We start from the raw sequence: 26,818 nt of genomic DNA on the forward strand, positions 1-26,818 counted from the left end.
AGGACAGGAGACTCTGTGCCGTTCTCTTCCAGGAGTTTGGTTTTATAGTCTCTGGATCCTGGCCATGCTGAGACCACTCTCCACACACTTGGACGAACCTCACACATGAAGAAACCGGCAGAGGAACCCAGGTGTGCGGGACCCGAGGCTGAGATCTCCAAGCCTGCTCGGTTCGAGACTGGGCCTCCTTCACCCAGATTTCCCATCTCCCAGAAGCTAGAGAGTTACACCCACCAACTCCCATGTAACCCCATTAACGGCCAGAATCCAACTAAATATAATCTGTTGAAAATTCTGGTATGCAGATTTGTGACTGAAATCCCCAGGCTTTCCCACAGTTGGGTTGGGTTACCTTCCCCCACTTCCCAATACTCACAAAAGCATTGGCAGTCACCACCACATACCAACCCTAGCACCACCCTGTAAGCTCTACTACCATCCTTACTTCAGAGACCCATAAATAAATCTCGAAAGAGATCAAAAGCCATAGTTAAGCTCGACCTGTGCATAGCTGAAAAGACCAGGGTAAATCAGAGGGGAGCAGGTTGGTCTGTGCCCACCCAAGCAGAGCCGCCAGCAGTTGTTTGCTTCCACAATCCAAAATCACCACAATATTTCTGGCCTGACTCCACTGTCTCAAGGTGGACCTCACTAAGGTACAATCTGTTGAAAATTCTGATATGAAGGTTTTGTGACTGAAATCTCCAGGCTTTCTTGGGGTCGGGATGAGCTACCTCTCCCAACCTCCCTGTACTTCCAGAAGCCTCGGCAGTCATATCCACACCCCAAAGCTGCCACCCAACTGAAAAGCTACTCCAGCCTTACTGTCCCAATAAAAATACCGAATGCTTTAAACAAATACCATTACCTCTTAGCACCAGTATTGCAAACCATAAAGAAGCAAGGGAAAAGGAGAGATAGAGCAAGAAGGAAAGTGCCTCCCTCTATGGGGGTAAGGGGTGGGGGGCTGGGGGATGGTGGTGGGGAAATGGGGGACATTGGTGGTGGGAAATGTACACTAGCTGAGAGATGAGTGCTGGATCATCGTATGACTGAAACCTAATTATTAATAGCTTTGTAATGGTCTATTTCATGGATATCCAATTAAAAACATTTTTAAAAATGTAATGTGGAGTTCATACCCAGTCCAATCAGCTTAATCAATGGCTGAATAAATAGCACTACTCTTACATTGGAAAAAAAAACAAAGAATAGGGCACAACAGACCAATATAGGTAGAAAAAAGTTTGAACGTACTAGCAAATCAAATTCAACAATGAATAAGCATTTTTACCCAAAACATGAGGAATTTAGGTATTTGAAAATCAGTTAATATGATTCAGCACATCAACATTCTAAAGAAGAGAACATAATCACAAATTGATAAAGAAATAGAAAGATTTTTTTCTTTATCAATACCCATTCATTGTACATATACATTTATATATGTAAATAACAGGACCTTCCTCATTTGGCAAAGAATATCTAACCAAAGCCTTTAGATACCATCATACTTTATGATCTTAAAAATGCATAAAATAGGAACATCCACCACCAAGTCACTTCACTAGCTAGCCCAACTCTTCAGATTCAGGAACTTTATCTGGAGGAGATGCAAGTTCAGCACCTGAAATTCATGGACACACTGGTTCTGCAACTGGAAACTCTGGGGCATCCTGTGGGCTGGTGAATCCTGGCCCTAACAAAGATCCAGGGAAAGCACATACATATCCTACTGCTGCCTACACGCCAAAAACTCAGCCTCACAGATTCACTAAGAATCTCTGCAGAGACACCAAACCACAAAAATTTCAGGGGCTCCAGAGTTGGGCTGAAAACTCTGGGATCTTCATAGAGGGGGGCCAGGTAGCCCCCGCCATGCCCACCTCCCACATCTGCTTTGTTTCAACTCACCCACTGATCCTGCTCCTCAGATTCATGAACCAAACCAAAAAGTGATGAAATTGGAAGCTTTATGGTGAAAACTGGAAGTTTTTTTTTTCTTGTAAAAGCAAGAATTGTTCCCTGTCACCATTTATATACATAATCATATGGAAGGTTCTAGTCAGTCCAGCAAAACAAAGGGGTGAAACAAATATTGGAAGGAAGAAATATAAACGACATTGTTTCCAGATGTCAAGATTACCTATGTTAAAATTCCAAGAGCTGAAGAAACAAAACAACCTAATTGGTGATTATAGAAGTACCTCAGTAAACGAATATAATTTACAACAGTTGAATGTTTTCTTGCATACATAAGCAACAAACAATTGTGATTTAAATAGCACAATACAATTTAAAATAGCTGAAAGATTGAAACCTTATATGTGATTCTAAATGAAAAACTCTAGAATTCTGATGAAAGAAACCAAAGAACTAAAGTAGGTTCACCAGTTTATAAACTGGAATCTTTGGTACTGTTAAGATGTCAATTCTTCCAAACACAGCTATATATTCAGTGCAACTCCAGTGAAATTTCCAGCAAGATATTTTTCAAATATCTACAAAGTGATTCTACTATAATGACATGCAAAAGACTCAGAAAAGCTGATATGATCCTAAAGAGTAACACTAACTTCAAAATTTATTGTAGTGATTTATTATAATGATCAAGACAGTGAAGTAAGTGCGGTGTTACTGAAAATTCAGGAAAATCAAGGAATAATATATAAAATCTAAAAAATACTCTTTAACTATACTTAAATCTTTGGCACAGGTTGAAAGACGGTTTCATAGTGAAAAGATAATCTAGTTACAAATGGTTCTAAACAATTGGATATTTATTTGCAAAGAAAACTTATCTACACACAGATCTTATTCTCTTTGTTAAAAATTAACTAAATGTATTATGCACTTAAATGTAAAATTCAGAACTATGAAGAACATGAAAGAAAAACAGTGACCTTGATTTTGATGATGAGTCTTTAGATACAATGACAAAAGCATGACCTAACAAAGAAATACATGTAAGTTGAAATTTATTGAAATTTAAAAAACACATCTATTTGAATAAAACACACTGCATAAATAATGACAAACTCTTGGCCTTGGATTACAAAACTCAGCTTACCAAGCAGTGAAAGGAGAGGGGTGGGAGGGATGAGGTGAAGGAGGGGGGGTGAACTTTGGTGATACTGAGATGCAGTAACTTTGTACAGGAAAAACACAAATGTTAACATTATTGTGTTGCCTAAACTATAATAAAAATTAAATTAAAAGATAAAAAGTTCTGCTTGATAAAAGAAACTGTTAAAACCATAGAACAATAATTTATAGAGAAAATAATTTTTTTCCCCTTTATTTTATTTTATTTTTTTAAAGTTGTAGATTTACAATTTTTTGTGCTTTGGTTTCAATTATACAATGATCAGATACCCATCCCTCCACCAGTGCCCATTTTCCACCACCATGGATAATATCCCTCCCACCCCCATCCCCCCATCCCCCCTGTCTCTGTGGCAGGGCAATCCCCTGTGTTCTCTCTCTCCTTTTGGGTGTTGTGGTCTGCAAAAGAGGCATTGAGTGGCAAACATGTTCAGTCCATAGTCTACTTTCGACATGCATCTCCCCTCCTGGGAGGATCCTCCAAACATACTTTATTTGGTGCTCCCTTCTCTATCTGAACTGCCCTTTCCTCTAGGATACCTGGCTGGCCTCTAAGTTATGGAGTAATCCTCCTGGTGCTGATCTCAGCTATTCTTGGGTATTAATCTCATACTTTGTTACTTTATATCCCCCAGATGAATGCAATCTTTCTATGTCTATCCCTCTCTTTCTGACTCATTTCGCTTAGCATGATACTTTCCATATTGTACCACTTGTATGTAAAGTTCATGACTTCATCTTTTCTAACAGCTACATAGTACTCCATTGTGTAGATGTACCAAAGTTTCTTTAACCAGTCATCTGTTCTTGGGCATTCAGGTTTCTTCCAGTTTCTGGCTATTGTAAAGAGCGCTGCAATGAACAAACAAGTGCAGATGTCACTTCGACTATACATTTTTGCCTCTCTGGGATATATTCCCAGGAGTGGTATTGCTGGGTCAAATGGGAGCTCAATTTCTAATTTTTTGAGAATCGTTCATACTGTTTTCCAGAAGGGCTGAACCAGTGGACATTCCCACCAACAGTGAAGGAGTGTCCCTTTCTCGCCACATCCACGCCAGCATCGGTTGCTTTTGTTCTTTTGGATGTGGGCCAGTCTCTGAGGTGTGAGATGGTATCTCATTGTGGTTTTGATCTGCATCTCCCTGATGATTAATGATGTAGAGCATTTTCTCATGTGCTTTTTTGCCATTCGGATTTCTTCTTTGAGAAAGTTTCTGTTCATTTCATTGCCCCATTTTTGGATGGGGTTGGATGTTTTCTTCTTGTGGAGTTTAACCAGTATTCTGTATATCCTGGATATCAACCCCTTGTCAGATGTGTATTCGGTGAATATCCTTTCCCATTCTGTAGACTGTCTTTGTATTTTGGTCACTGTTTCTTTGGAGGTGCAGAAGCTTCTTAGTTTAAGATAGTCCCATTTATCTATCTCTGTTTTCACTTGCTTGGCCAGTGGCGTGGCATCTTTGAAGATACCATTAGCTTCAATGTCATGGAGGGTTTTGCCAACTTTATCTTCAATGTACCTTATGGTTTCTGGTCTGATGTTGAGGTCTTTAATCCATTTTGATCTTACTTTTGTACATGGTGTTAGGCAGAGTTCCGAGCCTATTTTTTTGCATGTAGCCGTCCAGTGATGCCAACACAATTTATTAAAGAGGCTTTCCTTACTCCACTTCACATTACTTGCACCTTTATCAAAGATTAGATGAGCATATGATTGAGGGGAGATGTCAGTGTATTCAACCCTGTTCCATTGGTCTGCAGTTCTGCCTTTGTTCCAGTACCATGCTGTTTTAATTATTACTGCTTTGTAGTACAGTTTGAAGTTCGGGAGGTTGATTCCTCCCATTTTCTTTTTCCCAAGAATTGCTTTAGCTATTCGTGGGGGCTTATTGTTCCATATAAATTTCAAGAGTGTTTGCTCCATTTCTTTGAAGAATGTCATGGGTATCCTTATAGGGATTGCATTGAATTTATACAATGCTTTCGGTAGTATTGCCATTTTGACAATGTTAAGTCTCCCGACCCATGAGCAGGGGATATCTTTCCATTTCCTCATGTCCTCTTTTATTTCCTGAAGTAGCGTTTTGTAGTTTTCTTTGTACAGGTCCTTTACTTCCTTAGTTAAGCTGATTCCTAGGTACTTGATTTTCTGGGGCACAATTGTGAATGGGATTGTCTTTTTCATGTTGCTTTCTTCTCTCTCACTGTTTGCGTATAGGAAAGCCATGGACTTTTGGGTATTGATTTTATAACCTGCAACTTTACTATACGAGTCTATTGTTTCTAGGAGTTTTTTGGTGGAAGTTATTGGGTTCTCTAAGTAGAGTATCATATCATCTGCGAATAGTGAGAGCTTGATTTCTTCCTTTCCTACCTGAATACCCTTAATATCTTTTTCCTGCCTAATCGCTATTGCAAGTACTTCCAGTACTATATTGAACAGCAGTGGAGAGAGTGGGCATCCCTGTCTCGTCCCTGATCTTAGAGGGAAGGCAGAGAAAATAATTTTTAAAAATATATGTTGGGTATAGAGATATCCAGGGCTTCAGACATTATATAGGGGTCAATGTCTTGCATGACATGGTCTTGATTGACCCTGGTTCAATCCTGATGACCCATGGTTCACCAACACCATTTGTGTCGACTCCTAAGCACAGTTAGGAGCAATCCCTGAACACTCTGGTATATAGGCAAAAGCTCAAATTTCTCCCCCAAACAATATGATTTTGTATCTAAAATATTTTTCTCATCTTAATAATCATAAATAAGATAATAAGCACCTCTACTTAAAGATACCAAAAGACCTAAATAAACATCTCAAAAATAAGACATAAAGATGGCAAACATAAAGTTTTTTGTAGGATAACATTGGTTTATCCTTTCTCCCTTGCCACAGGGTGCTTAGGTTTATTGGGTTATACCCATCACAGTGCTCCTGAGGCACTCCCATTCCTCTGTGTTTAACCTCTCCTTTGTGCTCTGCTTCTCCTACCTGTTAATCATTTATATCCCTAGTCATACCCTATTACTTGCAAGGTCAGATCCTTTTAAGGACTCTGGATTTTGTATTTGTAAGTGAAATATTGCTTTTCTCTTTCCTTTATGTCCTGTAAGTGTTTACTTTAGAGCAATGTCCTTTTTTTGTAGACACAGGAAGACAGTTAATGGTAAACTTTTGTAACTTGGTAGTTAATCAACTCTGAATAAAATTTACTCTGGGCATCTGTCATATTTACCTGACTTAAACCTCAGTTGCCCTTAGTTCCTAACACCCCAAAAGCAGAATCCCAACAATGGGACTTGGATGGACCCAGGGCAATCTGAAAGCTACCAATTGAAATTGGACAGCCATGGGCCATAAAGCTTTTAATAAATTAAGATCACGGTCATGGGCAAATTCTGTTATGATTCAAAAAGAAGTAGACAAGGACTCTGCTAGGGTTAGGAAGGACTAAACTAGCCTGAGGACTATAGTCTGGGATCTATAGTGAGATGTCCCCAGGAGAACCATCCTATAAGCTTAATATATCTCTTAATTTGTTCATACAAATGACAAGAAAGATTATTAAAAAGTAAATTTAAGAGGAGCATTTAAATGTATACGGACTAAGGAAAGGAGAAATTCACCCTAGACGATATTTTGCCCTTGAATGAACCTTCTAGTAGGATGAGATCTTTGTCTTAGAAGAGTTTCCCCTGAAGTTCCTTATGAAGGGCTTTCATATGTTGATTATGCTATCTCACTTGTGTGGTTGCTACCTTCATCCCAGGAGGTTGGGCTCTTGACTTAACACAGAGTCTGGGCTCAGGGAGACCTCGGGCATGAGGGACAGAAGGAGATGGGAATGAGGGGCAGGGGAAACTGGAATGGAGCACGCACTGGAATGGAGAAACAGGAGTGTGGGGAGAATGGAATAAATGGCAGGACGGAGATTGGAATAAACGGCGACTGATCACCAACAAGCTGCGGCCATGTACCCTCCTTCAAGCACCCTCCTTCAAGCATCTGTTAGCTACTTCAGGGTGGGTAAGCGGCTCATGGTCACCGAACACATGTGACAAGAGTGCCCACCCACACTTTGGGAACACACAGTTTTTGAAAATCTTCATTTTCTGCTATGAGGACAGTATGGCAGATATTGCATGCCTCTCTTAATGGCTAAAATAAAAACCACTGACAACAAATTCTGGTGAGGATTCAGGGCAATAGGGTTGTTCCTGATGTTCCCAAACATACCTGGCTTACTGTCTATTTTTAAGGGAAAAAAATGTTACTCAGTGTCCTTTTCAATGCAAACAAACAGATTGCTTCCCAACTGTACTTCTTGGATTGGTTCACACTGGCATGGGGTGGAGGGCATTATTGTCTGTTTGAATAAACAATGATATAAATAAACATGAAAGAGGACCCAGAGGTAATTCAATGGTCTGAAGACAACTGAATTCAAAAGGCTTGTGTTCATTCATGGGATCTCATAGTCACCTGGACAACGCAGTATTAGGCCCTTAGTCCCACAGGGTTTGTTGTCTCCAAACCAGAAATAGGCAATCAGAAAAACTTTCCCAAATGCTTGAGTAGAGGTATTTCCTATAGGATACTTGACCAGTGCTCCTTGAAACCTCCAAGGCCATAAAATAAACCAAAAAAGAGCTTAAAAATTGTCATGGTTTTTAAAAGTGTAAGGGGACATGAAAACATGGTATAGTATTGTAACGGTATCCTAGAAAAGGGTTTTCAGTTAAACCTAGGGAAATGAGAATAAACTGTATACTTGAATTAATACTCATAAATCAATATTAACTAGATCAATATTCATAATTAATGCTAATTTACTCATAGGAAACTGAGTATGAAGTACATGGGAACTCTCTAAAAATTTTCTGAAAAATTAAGTCTATTTATATTGGATTTAAGATTAACTGGTAATAGAGAAAAAAACCTAACTGATTAAAATATATTTTGGAGCAAAGAGAATTAATTACACTTTTGTCTTAAAGATTCCACACTGCACTGGAAAATGACTATTAGACAATATTTACAGAACAATTCAGTGGTATATACTGTAGCACTGTAGCACTGTCCTCCCATTGTTCATCAGTTTGCTCAATAACGTCTCCATTGTGAGACTTGTTGTTACTGTGTTTGGCAAACCTCACGAGTAGCTTGCCAGGCTTTGCCATGCAGGTGAAATACTCTCGGTAGCTTGCCGGGCTCTCCGAGAGGGACGGAGGAATGGAACCCGACTGGGCTGGCTGACAGCTTACAAGGCAAACGCCCTACCCCTGTGCTATCGCTATAGCCCAGTGATATATACAAAGCATTTAAAACAGTGCAAAAAAACATTCCAAGAATGCGAGGAAATTACTAGGAAAGGCGATCTCCCAAATAAAACAAAACATAGAAAATTGCTCCACACACATTTAGTTAAGAATTCTGGGACCAAGAGATAGTTCAAGTGGCAGAGCACATGCTTACAACCTAGAAGCCCTGAGTTAGATCCCTGGCAACGTCTACCCCAACGCCACTCTCTCCACCACTGAGTGTGTCTTAGTGGCCCCCTGCTAACATGAGCACCTCACTGCCTCTCTGTAGCCTTCATCCTCCAGTCTTCTGTGGAGGACCCCTATTTTCAAAAAGAATAAGAACAACTCCACATCAGAAAAGAAATAGAAAGAGCTGAAGGAAAATACACAAACCTTTAAGTACCAATTTAGAAGTTTGGCAATTTGTCAAAAATGACAGAATTTTAAAATTTCTTACCACTGCTATTTAAGATAAAAGGTTTAGCTTTTAAATATTGTTTTCTATATTTTGTTTTCTGGGGTTTTCATGTTTTTTTTTTTTTCTGGGCCACAACCAGCACTCAGGAATTACTCTTGGCAGTGCTCAGGGGACCATATAGGATGCAAGGATTGAACCCAGGTTAACCACCCGCAAGGTAAATGCCCTACCCACTGTACTCCAGTGCAGTTTTCTGTATTTTGATTTTAGGTTCATACCTGGCTGTGCTCAGGTTTTGTTCCTGACTGTATTTAATAATCACTTTCAGTGGGTCACTGGGAAGGATATGCAGTGTTAGATATCAGAACCCAGTTAATCTTAAGCATGGCAAGTGCCTTACCCTATGTACAATCTCTCCAGCCCATAAACAGTCTTATTTTTTACTCACATTTAGGAAATTTAGAACAAACAGTTGAATCTTGGATTAAATAAGATAAATGAAATAGTTCGGCATGAGTTACAAAGAAATCTTCAAGCTTTAAACTGTCAAGGAACAATACTTAAATTTTTGTTTATTTATTTGCTTGTATTTCTTTTATTCACTCAGTACATTTTGATTCCAAAACTGGGCATACTGGTGGTGAGAAATTTATACTGGTGAAGGGACAGTTGTTGGAATGCTTAAATTTTAGAAATAAAGAACTTAAATTTCAGGCTAGCATAAAATCAATGTACAATTGTATGGTTATTAATATTTCCCTCTGCCCCCCCCACTCTCTTTTATTTTTGGGCCACAATCAGTAGTTCTTGGAGCCTAGTTCTCCCTCTGTGCTCAGAGATCACTCCTGACAGGGATTGGAGGCCTACTTGTGATGCAGAGTATCAAACCTATGTCTACAAGGTAAGCAACCTACCCGCTGTACTATCTCTTCAGATTAATCTCTCTCTTTTTTTTAAATGATAAGTCTATCTCCTCTAATCTGCTAAAAGACATACATTAGTATTTATGATAAAATATTTAACAAGGAAATATTACATAAATCATTCTGATTGAAAAATATAAAACAAATAGCTTCCAAATGTTTAGATAATTATCTTTTGAAAGTTACCTTGGAGGTGACTAGTGATGCACAACAGAACGTTTAAAATTACACCTAGTTCATTTAACACTGATCTGGAAACAGTTGAATTTTGAAGTGGGAGGGGACTAGTCACCCAAGTTGCAACCAGGCTGGTGATTAAAGCAAGTATCCGAGGCTGCAGTCTGCTCAGGGCTGGGTGCTAGAGCATATGCAGAAGCGCTCAGGAAGGCTCCAGGGACCCATTCAGAGAAGCATGGACTGTTACCATGTGGTAATAGGGACTTAACCAGGGTTAGCTACATACAACGTAGCTCTTTAATTATTTCTAAATCTCAGTTCACTCTCTATAAACCGTGACTCTAAGAAAGCTATTTCGGCTATTTCACTCATTCACCTTCTATTTTCTCTCTTCTGTATAATTAATAATTTATTTTTTCTTATGAAATTTCATTTAAAATGCATATGTCATATCTCAATTCTGACACATAGTAAACACTAAGGATTTTTTTTAATCTAAGAATAACCATTCACAGGCTCTTTAGTAGTTCTCTATAGTAGTGTTTATTACGTTGCAACATATTCACTTATGTAAGTTTAAATAAATAAATAAATAAATAAATAAATAAATAAATGAATAAATAGGTAAGGCATTTGCCTTACACGTGGCTGACCCGGCCAACCCAAGCTCAATTTGTTCACCCCTCTTGGAGAGCCCGACAAGCTACCAAGAGTATCTCGCCCGCACGCCAAACACAGTGATAACAAGTCTCACAATGGAGACATTACTGGGCCCGCTCAAGCAAATCTATGAACAGGAGGACAGTGCTACAAGCAGCTATAAAACGCACAGGCAAAGCCTTGCTTGCCGAAGTTCTGACTTCTACAGTCTGTAACTGACTTTCTTTTTTCTTTTTTTTTTTTTTTTTACTTTTTTGGTCACACTTGGCAATGCTCAGGGGATACTCCTGGCTTTGCACTCAGGAATTACTCCTGGCGGTACTCAGGGAACCATATGGGATGCTGGGAATCAAACCCAGGTCGGCTGCATGCCCTATTGCTCTAGCCCCTAACTAATATTTTTGAATAGCCTCCTATTCCATTTTGTGTGTGTGTTAAATAAAGGAATAGAGCACTATTTCTCTCATTTCTTATCCTGAAAATGAGACCCTGTTACTTCTGCCTTGGAAGATTCTTGTATAGACTGTGGTGTAATTAATTAAGGGAAGGTTAAATGTGTATTGATTTTTTAAAAATGCAGTAATAATTCAAGTCCAAACTTGTTTTCAAATGTAGCACCACAGAAATAATGAAGCCAGGAGTGTTGTGAAGAAAAAGATATCATTATGCCAGATGACAGACACACAGTATTTCCCTCTTTTGATTGCACCATTTAGAGGTGCTTAGGGGCTACTCCTGGTTGTGGGGTACCAGGATTTAGCCCAACCTCCTGCATGCAAAGCATCGTGCTGTCTGTTCAGCATTGCCATTTTTATATCCAAAAAGAGCAGGATTCCAGAACCTATGAACAATCATGTCTTATCAATAAGCAGGGCATCTAAGAGATGATTTTTATTTAAGCATTTTCATCCATATTTTGGCCACTTGAAATTTAAAGTCTATTTAAAGTCTAGTGTAAATTTAATATATACTCATAAAACACCTTTCCATATAAAACAATAACAGGGTCTGGGTGAATATTACTGGAAAGGAACATATTACACTTTTAATTATATAAAATTCTATATTAAAATTATAAAATACTGCCACATATTAATCTAATAAGTATGTGAGGACATGCTTACAGTTGGTGGTCCCAGAATACAAATATAAAAGAGTAATAAGAATCATCACATTAAAATACTACTTTAAAAAGTAATATATCACATTTCATATGTTAGTTTTGAAAGTACTTTTTTAGTTTTATATATTATTTTAAAAAGAAAATGGCTAGAAAAAGAAATTGGGAAAATGTGGGAAATTATAAAAGCATGTTCTTTAGTAAGGTCACTAAAGAGATGAATGGAAATAAAGAATATGTAACTGAAGGCTTGATCATGTCTTGTGTGCATAGTCATAGATGTGTTGTGCTTGAAATATAAAAATAACAGCAAGAAAAAAAAGAAAGAGCAAAAGAAAAGAGACCATGTGTGAAGGGAGACTACATTTTTTAAATTGAATCAATAAATTATATGCGGAATCTCCCCAGAGACCTGTAAATAGGAAACTGAAAGCATTTCCTTCTATGTATTTTATAAGTACAATAAACTTTATCAGCTTTTAGTATTGGAAACTTGTGCAATATTTATTGGCTGCTTACTTTCAGTGTTATTCAGGAGACAGTATCAAGAGACTAATGAAAAATAAAATTAGGGTGGAGTTAGGGTCTTTTTTCCTCCTGTCCAACAATCAAGATTTATCATAAGGATTTATCATGTTGCTGCCTGGCCCGTTTACCAAAGCCAACATAAGATACCCTGTCTAGCCTGTAATATAATTGGTCTGGCCACAGGCAAACTGCTTCCCTGCTCTACTGAAGGTCATGACAGATAGACTCCCTGCGCAGCTGCAATAACAGCTGTGCTCTAGGCTTCCAATGAGGAGACATTAATAGAGAAAGGACTGACCAGAAAAGAGACTTTAGGTTGCTCTGTGTCACGTGATCAGATCAATAAGGAAAGGATTTTTAAAACACCCCTCCCCCATCCTAAAACCTGCAGCAGTGGCTTGTGTCAGTGACAGCTGTTGATGTCTTATTCTGGACCATAAGAGCAGCAGGGTTGAGATTTAAAAGACATAAAAGTTCATTCAAGACTTAAATCTTTTTACATTATGTAAATTTCAAGTTGTAGATCAAAGGCCATAAATTTGAAACCTGGGTGCTCTCAAATAACCTTTACAAAATTCTTCCCAGTGTGTCGATATTTCTGATGTGTCAAAGAAGTTCTTGCCAGGTACCATATATTTATGAGTACTTCAGCTTCCCAGACATTTTTTGAGGTTACATGGGTGGTAAATACCTTCACTTCACTAACTCTATAGAACATTGCAAAGATTAGTTATCTGTTTTCGCCATTTAATTATTGATACCGCCTTGCTATCATGATACTTATTGTCAAATTTCTCACTATTTTGTGTCCAGTTGTTTCTTAGTCTCTTTTTCTGTCTATTGTTCACAATTTCAATGCAAGTGCAGTGTTTTAACAAATTTAGCAAATCCAGAAGCAAGAAACCTAACTTTTTTTTAACATTCAATGTAATTTTTAGAAATTTATCTTTAAAAAACTCATGAGAATGGGGATATGATTCAATGATAAAGCATATACCTTGAGTGCATGAGGCTCTGGGTTCCATACCCAGCACCCCGCTACCCCACCCCCACCCCCTCAAACACAGAATACAAAAGTACTTTAATTCTCAAGTCTTTTGACAATCTTACTTGCAGAAATTTAAATTTAAATATACAAAAGGAGAAATCATTTGTAATTTTATTAATTCACTTAATCACTTAATCACTTAACTTCCCGTTAGTCGTCGATTTGCTCGAGAGGGCGCCAGTAACGTCTCCATTTGTCCCTGTCGCGTGCTAGTGTAGCCCAATGGCATCTGTTCGCTCCGGGAACATGAAGGGCCTCAAACCGATCGTTCATGATCTTGACGAAGAAGTCTGACCATCTGGTAGGTGGGAGGCCACGCGGTCTCTTGACATCCCGTGGAATCCAATCAGTAACAGCTCTACTCCAACGGTCGTCTTTAAATCTCATTACGTGACCAGCCCATCTGATTTTCGACACCTTGGCAAATGAGACAGCATCCCTGATCCTTGATTGTCGACGGATGTCAGAACTCCGGATTCGTTCTCTCATTTGAGTGAAACATGATATTCCAAGCATAGCTCTTTCTATTCTTCTTTGGGAGACCTGAATGGCGTTCTCATCTTGTTTGCGTAGGGCCCAGGTCTCTGCTCTGAGGCATATGTTAATGCAGGAAGAACAGTGGAATCAAAAAGATGTGCCCGGAGCCGGAGGTTCTTCGTCCTCTTAGCTATTTCTTCGACGTTCTTGAAGGCGTTCCAAGCCGCTCTCTTCCTCCTGCGCAGCTCAGGTGCCAGGTCATTTCTCATGTTGACCTCTCGACCTAGGTAGACATAGCTGTTGCATTCGGAGATGGTCGTTCAGTTGAGAGCGAATGGGGCATCAGGAATGAGGCTGTTTCTCATAAACATTGTCTTCGTAAGATTCAGCTGTAGTCCTACCTTTCCACACTCATGGTCAAAGTCGGCCAGCATTTGTGCCGCTTGGCTGATGTTTGGTGTTATTAAAACAATGTCGTCAGCAAAGCGGAGGTGGTGTAGTTGCCGACCATCTATCTTCACTTCCATTCCTTCCAATTCCAGTCGTCGCATGATGTTCTCGAGAGTGGCACTGAAGAGTTTCGGTGAAATGGTATAACCCTGCTGAATCCCTCTCTTGACATCAACGATCACTTCTTTGTAGAATGGTGAGATCCTGGTAGTGAATCCGCAATACACCTCACGGAGGATCCTGATGTATTATTGGGCTTGAATGCCCTGATTGGCTAGGGCTTCAGTGATCGCTTCAGTCTCAACAGAATCAAAGGCCTTTAAATCAATGAACGTTAAACAGAGCAGCATCTTGAACTCCTGAGAAACCTCAATGAGCTTGGTTATCATGTGGATATGGTCGATGGTGCTGAATCCTTTGCGGAACCCTTCTTGCTCGCATGGTTGTCCTTCATCTAGTGTTCTGCCAATCCTATTTAGGATGACTCGAGTGAACAACTTGTAGATGACAGACAATAGGCAGATTGGGCGATATTTGCCAATGTCATGGATATCTCCCTTCTTGAACAGTAGTACGGTCCTGCTGGTTTTCCATTGGGACGGAACCTTGCATTCAGACAGGTAGCGAGTGAAGAGCCGAGACAGTGTATTGATGAGTACTGACGGCAAGTTCTTCAGGTGTTCAGGTCTGACCTTGTCTGGGCCGGGTGCTGTTTGTTTCTTTACCGACGAAATGGCGTGTCGGATTTCGGAAGGGAGAACATTGGGAACGACATACCCATCCTGTGGAATTTGGTATGTCGGCAAGTGGACATGGCTATCGAAGAGATTTGAGTAGAAGTCATGGATAATCTTCTTCATTGCCGTTCTGGAGGATGTGATGGATCCATCAGGACGTCGGAGGGCAGTCATCTTGGTCTTATAGTTGGCGAAGGACAGGCGGGCATTACGAATACTTTTCCCGGCTTCTGCCGCATCTACCAGTACTTCTGCTCTTCTCTCTTTGAGGTCTTCCTTGATCGCATCTCTGCACTGCTTTGCAAGCTCGGACGTTAGCTTGCGGTTGCCTGAGGCATGCGCCAAACCATGCTGGCGAATTAGCTCAAGAGTTTTCGAAGATAGGCGATTTTTTGTGGCTATCTCTCTCTTGGCGTTCCTCGCACATTCATGGAGGTGCTGAACCAGTCGATCGTATTCCTCGTCAATGTTGTCAACAATGGCATCTTCCCATGTTGCCGCAATAGTACCAAAGAGTTCCCAGTTGGTGGTCATTCTGGGAGTTCTCTTTTTGAACTTTGCAGCCCTTTCTCCCCGCCTTGTGAAGTAGAATTTTGCACGAAGGAGACGGTGGTCCGATCCCGTTCGAAATTTTGGGACAACAGCGACATCAGTCAGGCAAATACTTCCTATTCATATAAGCTAGTGATAAGCTTTAAATTATAACTTAGGCACTGTACATTATTAGTAACTAATAGAATCACTTCACTTGTATCACTTGTTGTCCCGTTGTTCATCGATTTGCTCAAGCAGGCACTAGTAACATCTCTATTCCTCTCAGTCACGTGATAGCATAGCCCAATGGTGTACTGGGAGCTCTTTTATGGCCAGGGAAATGAGACCTGTTATTGTTACTGTTTTTGGCATATCAAATGCGTCACGGGTAGCTTGCCAGTCTCTGCCATAACTAATAGAAACATCTAAAAAATACACCAATAAAATTATACAAATGTTACCTCTCAAAATATCTCACTGTCAGAAATATTTTAAGACTGTTTGATAATTGATTACTGAAATTGAAGAAATAATAAAGTGCAGTTAAAAAGAGAAAATAGGAACTACTAAATTATATCTTTGATTCTCCTGTCAATGTCCCCATGGGTATCTGTCCCATTGCCCCTGTTTTGCTCTAGAGTTACTAAAATGTCAAAGAATTGACACTAGAATTTGGATAAGCTGTTTTGAAGATTATTGAATCTGGTGGGAAATCCTGTTCAGGTCTCTTCAAGTTGCATTCAGTTCTTAAAGTTCCATGAAATCTGCTTCCATTCAAACATCCAGTAGAAGGAATGCAAGGATTAGAGGCTTTGTTCAGCCTGCTATAGAGTAATTATTTTGTGTACAATAAGTATTTGTTGGGTGAATAAATGAACTCCATGAACTTTTTTAGAGTTTATAAAAGCATTTAATTATGGTTCAGGTTTTCCGGTAATCATGAGAATGCCCAGGGGACACAAGGATGGTAGGTTGGGAAGGAGAGTTGACTGGTACAGCACTACTTGATAGGATCAGCTGCAAACTTTACTAAGAATACAAAAATGATATTATAGGTCCTTGGAAGTAATACTGTGTGTGTTGTGTGTGTGTATAAATATATATATATATTCATGTTTTATATGTATGTATATATTTATCACTATTTCTTATTTCCCTTCTGTTCTCTGGTCTTTATAAAGTCACATATACCAGTATATATGTTCTCTCATGAACATCTATCTCTCTCTCTTTCTCTCCTCTCACATTTCTCTAAATTACTTTCAATAAAAACTATTTTACTTCACCGAAAAAAAAGTATTTTTTTTGAGTGCTTGACCAAAATTTGTCAGCAAGGAATTTTTTTAAACATAAAGATAACTTTCAGTAAAATCACAACTGAATCGCATCAAGTTCAAACAAAATAAATTCAAATAAACATCATTACCAATTGTACAAATGTGCAAATGAACAGTTAAATACTAGTTTAGAATTCATGTAAATGTTATGATCGTGCTTTTATTCATCATATCTATTTTATGAACTATTTATTAGGGAATTCCAATAACCCCCAAATTCTCACAGTTAAAAGGAAGCTATTCTGACCCAAGTGATCTGCCCTGTTTACACCTTACAACAGATGCACTATTCTAATGAAAATCTGCAGTCATCCATAAACCACATGTGGAGAACATTACAGCAATCCCAGAACAACCTTTGTGACCTGAAATAAACTAGCCTGTGGCCATTTACAGAATGAAACAAAACACCATATTAAGGTATCAACAATCAGAGCAAGGAACACATTTACTTTTTAGGAGAACTGATCTTCCAGGCATTTGCTCCTTCTAACACAACCTGTGACATCTGTATGTATGTAATGTCCTGTGTTATATTACTGTAGGTGTGTGCTTCTAAATTCTATTTGGAATTACATAAATCATAATTATACACATGAGGGTTATAGCTGTATAACCTTCATAATCAACATTGCATTACATTAACCCTAAATGTTATTTGATAGAATTAAGAATATATACAATTGACTTTAAAGTATATTTAGCTAGTTATTGGGTCAAAGTATGAGGCATTAATATATGAATATATGAATTTAAACTAGTTTAAGTCTACAGAGATTATATGACAAGAATAGTTAAGTATCGATAGAGGGGAAAGCAGATAAAAAGTGAATCCCAGTGTGAATAGAATTAGAATTGGATTAATTAAACAAATAAAACTAATAAACTTGGTGAGAAAGTTAAATGCATTTTAATTGATGCCAAAGAACAATTTAGAACTAGGAATTTGACAATTTTTTTTATATAACTCAGCAGTTATTCTAAACATTCTGTTTTCTGACTATGTATTAATGTATAATAGTCACGGATATTATATATATTGAATACATCACGGGGAGCTTGCCAGGCTTTGCTGTGTGGGTGAGATATTCTAGGTAGGTTGCCAGGCTCTCCGAGAGGGGTGAAGGAATCGAACTCGGGTCGGCCATGTTGGCTACGTGCAAGGCGAAAGCCCTACCCGCTGTGCTAACACAGTAACAAGTCTCATGATGGAGACGTTACTGGGCCCCTTGACCAAATCGATGAATAACAGGAGGACCGTGACCGTGACCGTGATTATATATATATTGCTGACCTTGGACAAACAGAATTGAACCAACATTAAAGACTCAAAAATTAGCATAATTCTGACTGATTCTCTGCTATCCACCTCACAGTCACAACCTGTGACATGCTTTCTTTTCTCTTTTCCTCTCTCTCTCTCTCTCTCTCTCACTTTTGCTCTCTCCTCTTTCTCTCTCTCTCCTCCTCCTCCTCCTCCTCTTCCTCCTCCTCCTCTTCCTTCTCCTCTCTCTCCTGACAGTCAGAAGAGATTGAACCATAGGTCTGGTGTACACTGAAGCTTGTCCCCGTATCAGAAAGGAAATTTGTGCCATTCTGCCCTCCAGAACTTCCAAGACACATGTGACTTTACCATGACATTTCTACTGTTTTCAATGTTTTCATTTCAACCTCGGGAACTTACATTAGATGAGATCCTATTGATGACTCAGGAGTCTGAGTTGGCTGTGAGAAATTGCAAATATAGTTCCCCAGTTACATTCTGAAAGGCCCATGTCCCATAGGCAGCCATACATGACTCAGTCAATTTTATTAAACAAATATTCCCTCTCATCTATAATTGATTAAACAAGATCCAAATAGCTGTTCCCTTCTTGGGTCCAGATAGGGTGCTAGAAATGGTGACATATTTCTTTATACTGAATCTCTACAGTTCTCGAAAATCATTTTATCTAAACACTTATTCTTTCTACCTTTATTGGGTCTATTCTCAATGTTGGTTAGAACAGCCAAGTAACTTTTAAAGTTAATCTAAAATAGCACTTGCCAAATTCACTGGAAAAATAAATTAAAGGTATTTTTAGAAGTCATCAAGTAGAACACAAAGTAGGCAGTCATTCCCATTTTATATTTATTATTTGTAAAAGAGCAGCTATTTAGTGGAGGAATAGACTTGTAAAAAGTCATAGATCTTAGTCAAAAGGCTAATGACCTATGTCAGGCAGAGTAATTTAGTCATAATATACAACTGCAAAATGGTGGATCTTAAAACTCAGGTTGGAATGGTGTCTTGGATTCTTTTCAATTTGGAAGGGTAGTGAAGGAAAAACTTTAATGATAGAGAATCAATGAAGCTATAGACAAAGGATATGAAGAACTGAATTATCAAACGGATTGGAAACTCTTATGACTTTATGCACTTATTTTATCATGCCTTGATGGATGACATGATTATAAAATATCTCCCTACCTTGTTTCAGAGTACCCTCATTACATGTTAAATTTTATTAAGCTTAGAGGACAGTCCTTATGCCTATGTGGATACATGGGCATACAATATAAGCTTAATATACAATGAAAAATTGTGTTGAATGAGTAAGCTTAACTCTCTCAAGCATAACATGTATTCTGGGAAACACATAAAAAATGATGAGCTATTTTTAGTACAAGTAAGGACAGAGTTAGGTAGTCTATGAAAAGAAAGCTAAAAACAGAGCCCCAGCAAGCACAGGGTATGTAGATTGTTTTACGACTTCCAATGTGGTTTCTATTGAAATATTCTGGAGATACACCAACAGAAATATAAATTACTTTTCAGGCATTGCAGTGAAACTCTTGCTCAGTTCCTTAAAAAGGTGAGTACTTGGTGAAACATTTATTGTATTTATATTACACCTATCTAAATTAAATTTCATTTTGCCATGCTCCCTCTTTAAAGGTTATATGAAAATACCTGCATGATTATAGAAATATTTACACATTAAAAATTAGTATAAAAATAACCACATGTTTTTGCCTCTTGAATGATTATAAGATAAAGGAACCAGACTGAGGAAGGGTTAGATGAAGGACAGGTAGTATAGAAGAGGAAGAACCACGGAAGTAAACAAAACAAAAATAACATGCATCCTAAACTTTCAGTAGTTTATTAGCTATGCAGATATAAATTGAACTTAAGGGGCTAAGACATTTGTTTAAACTGTAAGGTTAGTTTCTCTGTAATATATTAACACAGCCAGATCCAATATACTCATTGAATGCCTACATTAGCCATACCTCATTTGTTTTCTGGGGCAAACACCTAAATGAAGCTCTCAAGGTATATTTACCTGTTGTTTTATTCCTATTCATAGACTAGAAAAGAGAAATTGGCAGCCAGCCTAAAAATACACAGCTTGATTAAAGATAAAAATGAAAGTATAATGAAACTAGTAAGCTAGGATCTAGTGGTAGAATACAAGGAAATTTTTATTTGATTTCACTGGGGCTCTCACTAATGAGCTGCTTTATTGTTTATGTTTTAAGGCTACAGTACTATTTTTTAGAAGATCAGAGTTCTAGTCTTTCACTCTACCCACGCCAACTGATTTGGAAGCTGCATAAAACTGATGTAAAAATCTATCTGTAACTTAATAGGATGCTCAGGGAGTATTGAATTATTGGAATATTGAATTATTGACAGAATTCACTGACACTGGTATTTCAGTTTCAGAATTCACTGACAAATTTGATAAAGAGGAGGGAATTAATTTTTCAATACAATAGCACTGTTTTTAGTTTATTTTCTGATTCACAAGTAAATATCTTCCTTAAATTTATTCATTTATTCAATAAATGTTTATTAAATGCCAATCACATTCTAAATGTTGTGATAGACACAATTAATAATAATTGACAAATGTTATGAATTTAAAAGACAATAAAATAATAAAAGGAGTTTCAGCATCATTAAATTACAAGAAAAAAAGATGCTGAAGAAACAAAGATTTTTTTCATTCTATCCACAGAGAACATTATGTGTAAAGGTCCTGTTCTGTAAATATTCTCAGGTATTAGATAAATAATGAAAAGGACAGTGTAGCTGAATAGAGTAAAGGAAGGCTAAAGAGAGGTGATAAGAGTGAGATTGTAAGTTCAGATTCTTTAAGAATACAAAGAATACACAGACCATAGATAGAATATGAATTGTATTCATGATGCTAGGTAGTGTTCAAATTTCATTCTTTTGTATGCAATTAATCATTTGTTGAAAATTTCCTATCTCCTCTTTATATCCTTGGATCCCTTATCACAAATTAATTTTTCATATAACTGAGAGTCTATTTCTGAGGTTAAAATTATATGTCATTAATTTGCATATTGCTTTTTTTCCAGTACTGTACTATTATAACTTTTTATTGTAGTTTAAAGCTAGGAAATATGTTTCTAATATCTTCACCTCACAACTATTTTGACTATCTTGGTTTAGGGGTATAGTTCCATAAAATTTTTTCTAGTTTTTAAGTATTTGAAGAATACCATTGGATTAATGATAAGAATTACACTGCATTTGTATAATGCTTCAGATAGAATGGTCACTTTAACGATGTAAATTCTAATCCACGAACAGAAGATATTTTCAATTTACTTTGTCTTTTGTTGTTTTAATAGTAGTTTGCAGTTTTTAATATTAAATCTTCCTTGTTAAGTTGATTCATAAGATATTTGATTCTTTTCAATTAAACTATAAATGGAAATGTTTTCTTGGATTCTTTTTGTGTGCTGTTTGAGTAGATTTTATAGGCCTCCACATTCTGTATTGGTTAATTATTTTAATCATTTTTAATAAATTTTTATAGTTTTAAATTTTATAATGTCAATAGTAATAGATAAAAATAGTGATTTTTATTTTTTAATTTTTTATTTTTTAACTTGAACTTTTTTTGAATATTGCTTAAATAATATTGGTCAGAGTAGACACTCTTATGACTAATCTTAAAGAAAAGGGGATTTGTGTGTGAGTATGTGAGTGTGTGTGTGTATGTGTGTGTGTGTGTTTGCCTCTGAGCTGAGCATGATGTTATGTATAGATTGAATACGGCTTTTACTGTGTTTCTTCTTTCCTAATTTGGTTGAAATTTTTAAAAATCATTAATGGATATAGAATCTTGTTAAAAGATTTCTCTGCATTGATTGATAAGATCAGACAATTTCCATCTTTCCTTTTGCTGATTGAGGGAGGTGGTATGTTAGTTGATTTGCACATATTGGACCTTCCTTGCATCACTCAAATAAATCCCACCTGGTCATTATGCAGTACTCTTTTAATGCATTGTTGAATTCAGTTTACCAATATTGTGGAATTTCTTTATATCTATACTCATCAGCATATTGATTTGTAGTTTTCTTTTGTGGTTCTAGCACTGTTTTGGTATTACTTGTCACCCTGTTGCTCATTGATTTGCTCAAGCGGGCGCCAGTAACATCTTCATTTGTCCCTGTTGCATGCTAGTGTAGCCCAATGGCATCTGCTCGCTCCAGAAACACTAAGAGTCTCAAACCGTTTGTTCAGGATTTTGACCAAGAAGTCTGACCATCTTGTAGATGGGCGACCACACGTTCTTTTGACATCCTGTGGAATCCAGTTGGTAACAGCACTAATCCAGCGGTCTTCTCTACATCACATTACACGTCTGGCCCATCTGATTTTCAATGCCTTGGCAAACGAGACAATGTCCCTAATTCTTGATCGATCGTTGACGGAGGTCAGAACTATGGATTCCTTCTCTCACTTGAGCTAAATGTGATATTCTAAGCATAGCTCTTTCGATTCCTCATTGGGAAACCCGAATAGCATTCTCATCCTGTTTTCGTAGGACCCAGATCTCTGAGGTATATGTTAGTGTAAGAAGAACGGTGGAGTTGAAAACGTGTGCCTGGACCCAGAGGTTCTTTTTCTTAACCACTTCTTTGACGCTCTTTAAGACGTCCCACGCTGCTCTCTTCCTCCTGCACAGTTCAGTGCCAGGTCATTTGTCATGTTGAGTTCTCGACCTAAGTACACATAACTGCTGCATTCAGAGATGTTCATTTCATTGAGAGCTAATGGAATGTCAGGAACTAGTCCTTTTCTCATGAACATTGTCTTGATGAGGTTCAGCGGCAGTCCAACCTTTCAATACTCACGGTTGAAGTTGTCCTGCATTTGTGTTGCTGACTGATATTTGGTGTTATTAGAAGGATGACATCAGTGAAGCAGAGGTGGTGTAGTTGCCAACCATCTATCTTCACTCCCATTCCTTCCCATTCTAGTCGTCTCATGACTTCTCGAGGGTGGCCCTGAAGAGTTTCAGTGAAATGGTAATGCCCTGCCAAACCTCTCTCTTTTACATGGATGATCACTTCCTTTTAGAATGGTGCGATCCTGGTGGTGGATCTGTAATATAGCTCACGAAGAATCCTGATGTATTGAGTTTGAACACCCTGTTTGACTAAGGCTTCGATGACCACTTCAGTCTCAACAGAATCAAAGGCCTTCTTTAAATCAATGAACATTAAACAGAGCGGCATCTTAAACTCTCACGAAACCTCAATGAGCTTTGTCACCATGTGGATATGGTTGATCCTGCTGAATCCTTTTCAGAACGCAGCTTGCTCGCATGGTTGTCCTTTGACTTGTGTTCTGCCTATTCTATTCAGAATGACTCAAGTGAACAACTTGAAGAAAACAGACAAGAGGCAGATTGGGTGATAGTTGCCAATGTCGTGGATGTCTTCCTTTTTGTACAAAAGAACAGGCCTGCTGGTTTTCAATTACTGCGTGTCATCTTGTTGTATGAAAATTTGTCCTCGAAGAGGCTTCCCCTGATGGAAGGACTTTACCTTTGATTGTATGACCACACTTTATATAAAAATATAAATAAGTTTAAAAAAACCCTCCTGTCTTCGGAAACTCTCAAGTTCACTTACCAATGAGTCTTGGCACAAGACTCAGGCAATCACAAGGTAATGTCTGAGTTAACAAAGCTATGCAGAGAAGCAGTAAAGGAAGATCTCAAAGAGAAGAGAAGCAGTGTTGGCTGATGCAGCAGAAGCCGGGAAAAGTATTCACAATGCCCGCCTGTCCTTCCAACTACAAGACCAAGATGACTGCCCACTGACATACTGATGGATCTATTTTATCTTCCAGAAGGGCAATTGAAAAGTTATCCACGACTTCTACTTGGATCTCTTTGATAGCCATGTCTACCTACCCACATAGCAAATTCCTCAGGATGGATATGTCATTTCCAATGTTCTCCCTTCCGATATTTGACACACCATTTCGTCAGTGAAGAAGTGAACAGCACCTGGCCCAGACAAGGTCAGACCCGAACACCTTAAGAATCTGTCCCCAGTACTTGTCAATACACTAGCTCGGCTCTTCACATGCTACTGTTTTGGTATATAAGAATAATGTTGGCTTTTTAGAGAGGGAAAATTTTTATTATTTTGTTATTCTACTTAGGGCTGGAATGATAGCACAGTGGGTAGGGCATTTGCCTTGCACGTGGTTGACCTGGGTGACCCAAGTTCGATTCCTCCGCCCTTCTCATAGAGCCCGGCAAGCTACCAAGAGTATCTTGCCCACACGGCAAAGCCTGGAAAGCTACCCATGACATTCGATATGCCAAACACAGTAACAGCAAGTCTCACAATGGAGACAGTACTGGGCCCACTCAAACAAATTGATGAACAACGGGAGGACAGTGCTACAGTGTTCTTCTGGAGGGGAGAAGAGATTGTTTATCTAAACCTTTCCCCTGTTTCCTGATATAAATCTTTGTATTGCTATGTATTTCCCTTTGATAATTTCTTCTACTGTACCCCATATTTTAGAGTATATGACTTCAGTTTTGTTTGCAGAAATGTTTTAATTTCTTCTTTAGCTTACTCATCGACCTTTGACCTGTTATTCAGTAGCATGTAGTCTTATCTCCAAATGTTTGAACTTGTTCTCACTTGTTTTTATTTTTTTGGGGGGTGGGGGCATATGCAGTGCTTCTTGGGGGTCCACGTGCTGCTAGGGATAGCACCCAGACCTTCTGCATGCAAAGCATAGTCTCCAGCCCATTGAGATCTCTTTTGGAACCACTAAGCCACTATCTTTTTATGGTTAATTTCTACCTTTATAACGCTGTAATCTGTAATGAAATTCAGTATGATTTTAATAGTATTATTTATATTTGATTGGTCTCAAATGTGATGCATTCTGGAGACTGTTCCATGTATACTGGAAAAGAATTTGTGTATAGCTTTTGGGGGATGAATAAATGTCCATAAGTGTCTATAAAACTCAGTTCTGCCAACTCATCATAAAAAGCTATTGTTTCTTAATGATTTTCTGTCTGCTTGATCTGTCCAAAGCTCAGTATGGAATATTAAAGTCTTCTGCTACTACGTTGTTGCTATTAATGTTTCTCTTCAGAGCTGCTAGTATTTGCTTTATATATCAATTTCTCTTCACTCGATGCATATACGTTAGTGGATGTTATATTCTTTATGCAGTGATACTTTAATCTTTATATAATGTGGTATGTCTTATATTTTTAATATGAAACATGTTTTTCTGATATAAACATGACCATGTCTGCCGTTTTGGGCTACTATTTGCCTGTATGATGTCTTCTAATTTTCACTTGAAGTCTGTGTTTGTCTGTAAAGTTTAATTGGAATTCCTGCAAGAAGCAGCAGGTTGAGTTTTATTTCCTGTCAAGCTGGGCCACTCTGCCCTTTGAATGGTGAGTTCAGGCTATTAACATTTAGTGAAATGATATTAAGGAATTTATTTCTATTTTTCTATATGATTTCGTGTTTTTAAATTTGCGCTTTCTTCTTTGTTCTCTTATTTTCTCCATTTCTGTTTTTATATTTGCTTGTTATGTAAGCATGATGTTCTGTTTGCCTTTTTTGTGTTTCTCCTAATTGTTTTTGTCTCTAAGATAATCATGAAGGTTACATCTAGAGTTCTATGCTTATGTCCTCTGATAGATCTAAAACAAGTCTCAATTTCCTTCTAAGAGTTTCCATTATTACTATTCTTATTTCCCTCATTTTATGGCTTTTTTATATATGTCTTATTACTCCCAAGTGGGTTATATTGCCTTTTATAGAAGATCCTTCAGTATTTCTTGCAGAGCTTGTTTTGTGGTCGTGAATTCCTTAACTGCTCTTTATCTGAAAATATTTTATTGTGAGTGATATCTTAGTTTGATAGGGTATTTTTACCTGGAGGCATTTTTCATTCAACACTTTGGATAAATTATATAATGCCCTTCTGGCCTGTAGCATCTTAGTTGATAAATCTTCTGTATATCTTATGGGTATTCCCTTATGTATAAATCTTTAACCTTGCTCTATTTAGAAGCATGGCTCTTTATTTTCTTTGAACAATTAATTACAATGTGTCTTAATGCTCATCTACTTTGTTTTATTTTGTTCATAACATCATGCTTTGTTTTGTTCATAACATCAGGGTATCTGCCTTGATCATCAGATTGTGGAAATTCTCAGCCATTATTTCTTCAAGGAAGAATTCTTCCATCTCTCTTTTACTCTCCATTAAGGACACCTATAATGTAAATACTATTCCTACTGGGGCTTATCCACAAATATATTTTATGTTTTCTTAATTTTATTTAAGTTTTTCTGTTCTTTTTTTTTTTTTTTTTGCTTTGCTTTACCTTACCCTCAGTCTCAGTGATTTGATCATCGTTGTCTATCATCCTGCTGTTGAGCCTCTTTGTAGTATTTTTCAGTTCAAATAATAAATTCATTAGTAGTTTGGAGTTTTCTCACACCTATGCTTTGGTAGAACTTCAGTGTGCAAAATGTATCCCTGCAGCTTGCTTACTGGAAGGAGTTGGGTCTGTCTTACTCAACCAAGTGTCATTTATCACTGAGACTGTTCTGATATAAACTTGGGGTAGATTGATCTCATCACAAATTCTGAAATAGAGTCTCTCAACAAAATTTT

This window comes from Sorex fumeus, unplaced genomic scaffold (assembly GCF_029834395.1).
Source record: "Sorex fumeus unplaced genomic scaffold, SorFum_2.1 ptg000265l, whole genome shotgun sequence".
In the NCBI taxonomy this organism is placed as follows: Eukaryota; Metazoa; Chordata; class Mammalia; order Eulipotyphla; family Soricidae; genus Sorex; species Sorex fumeus.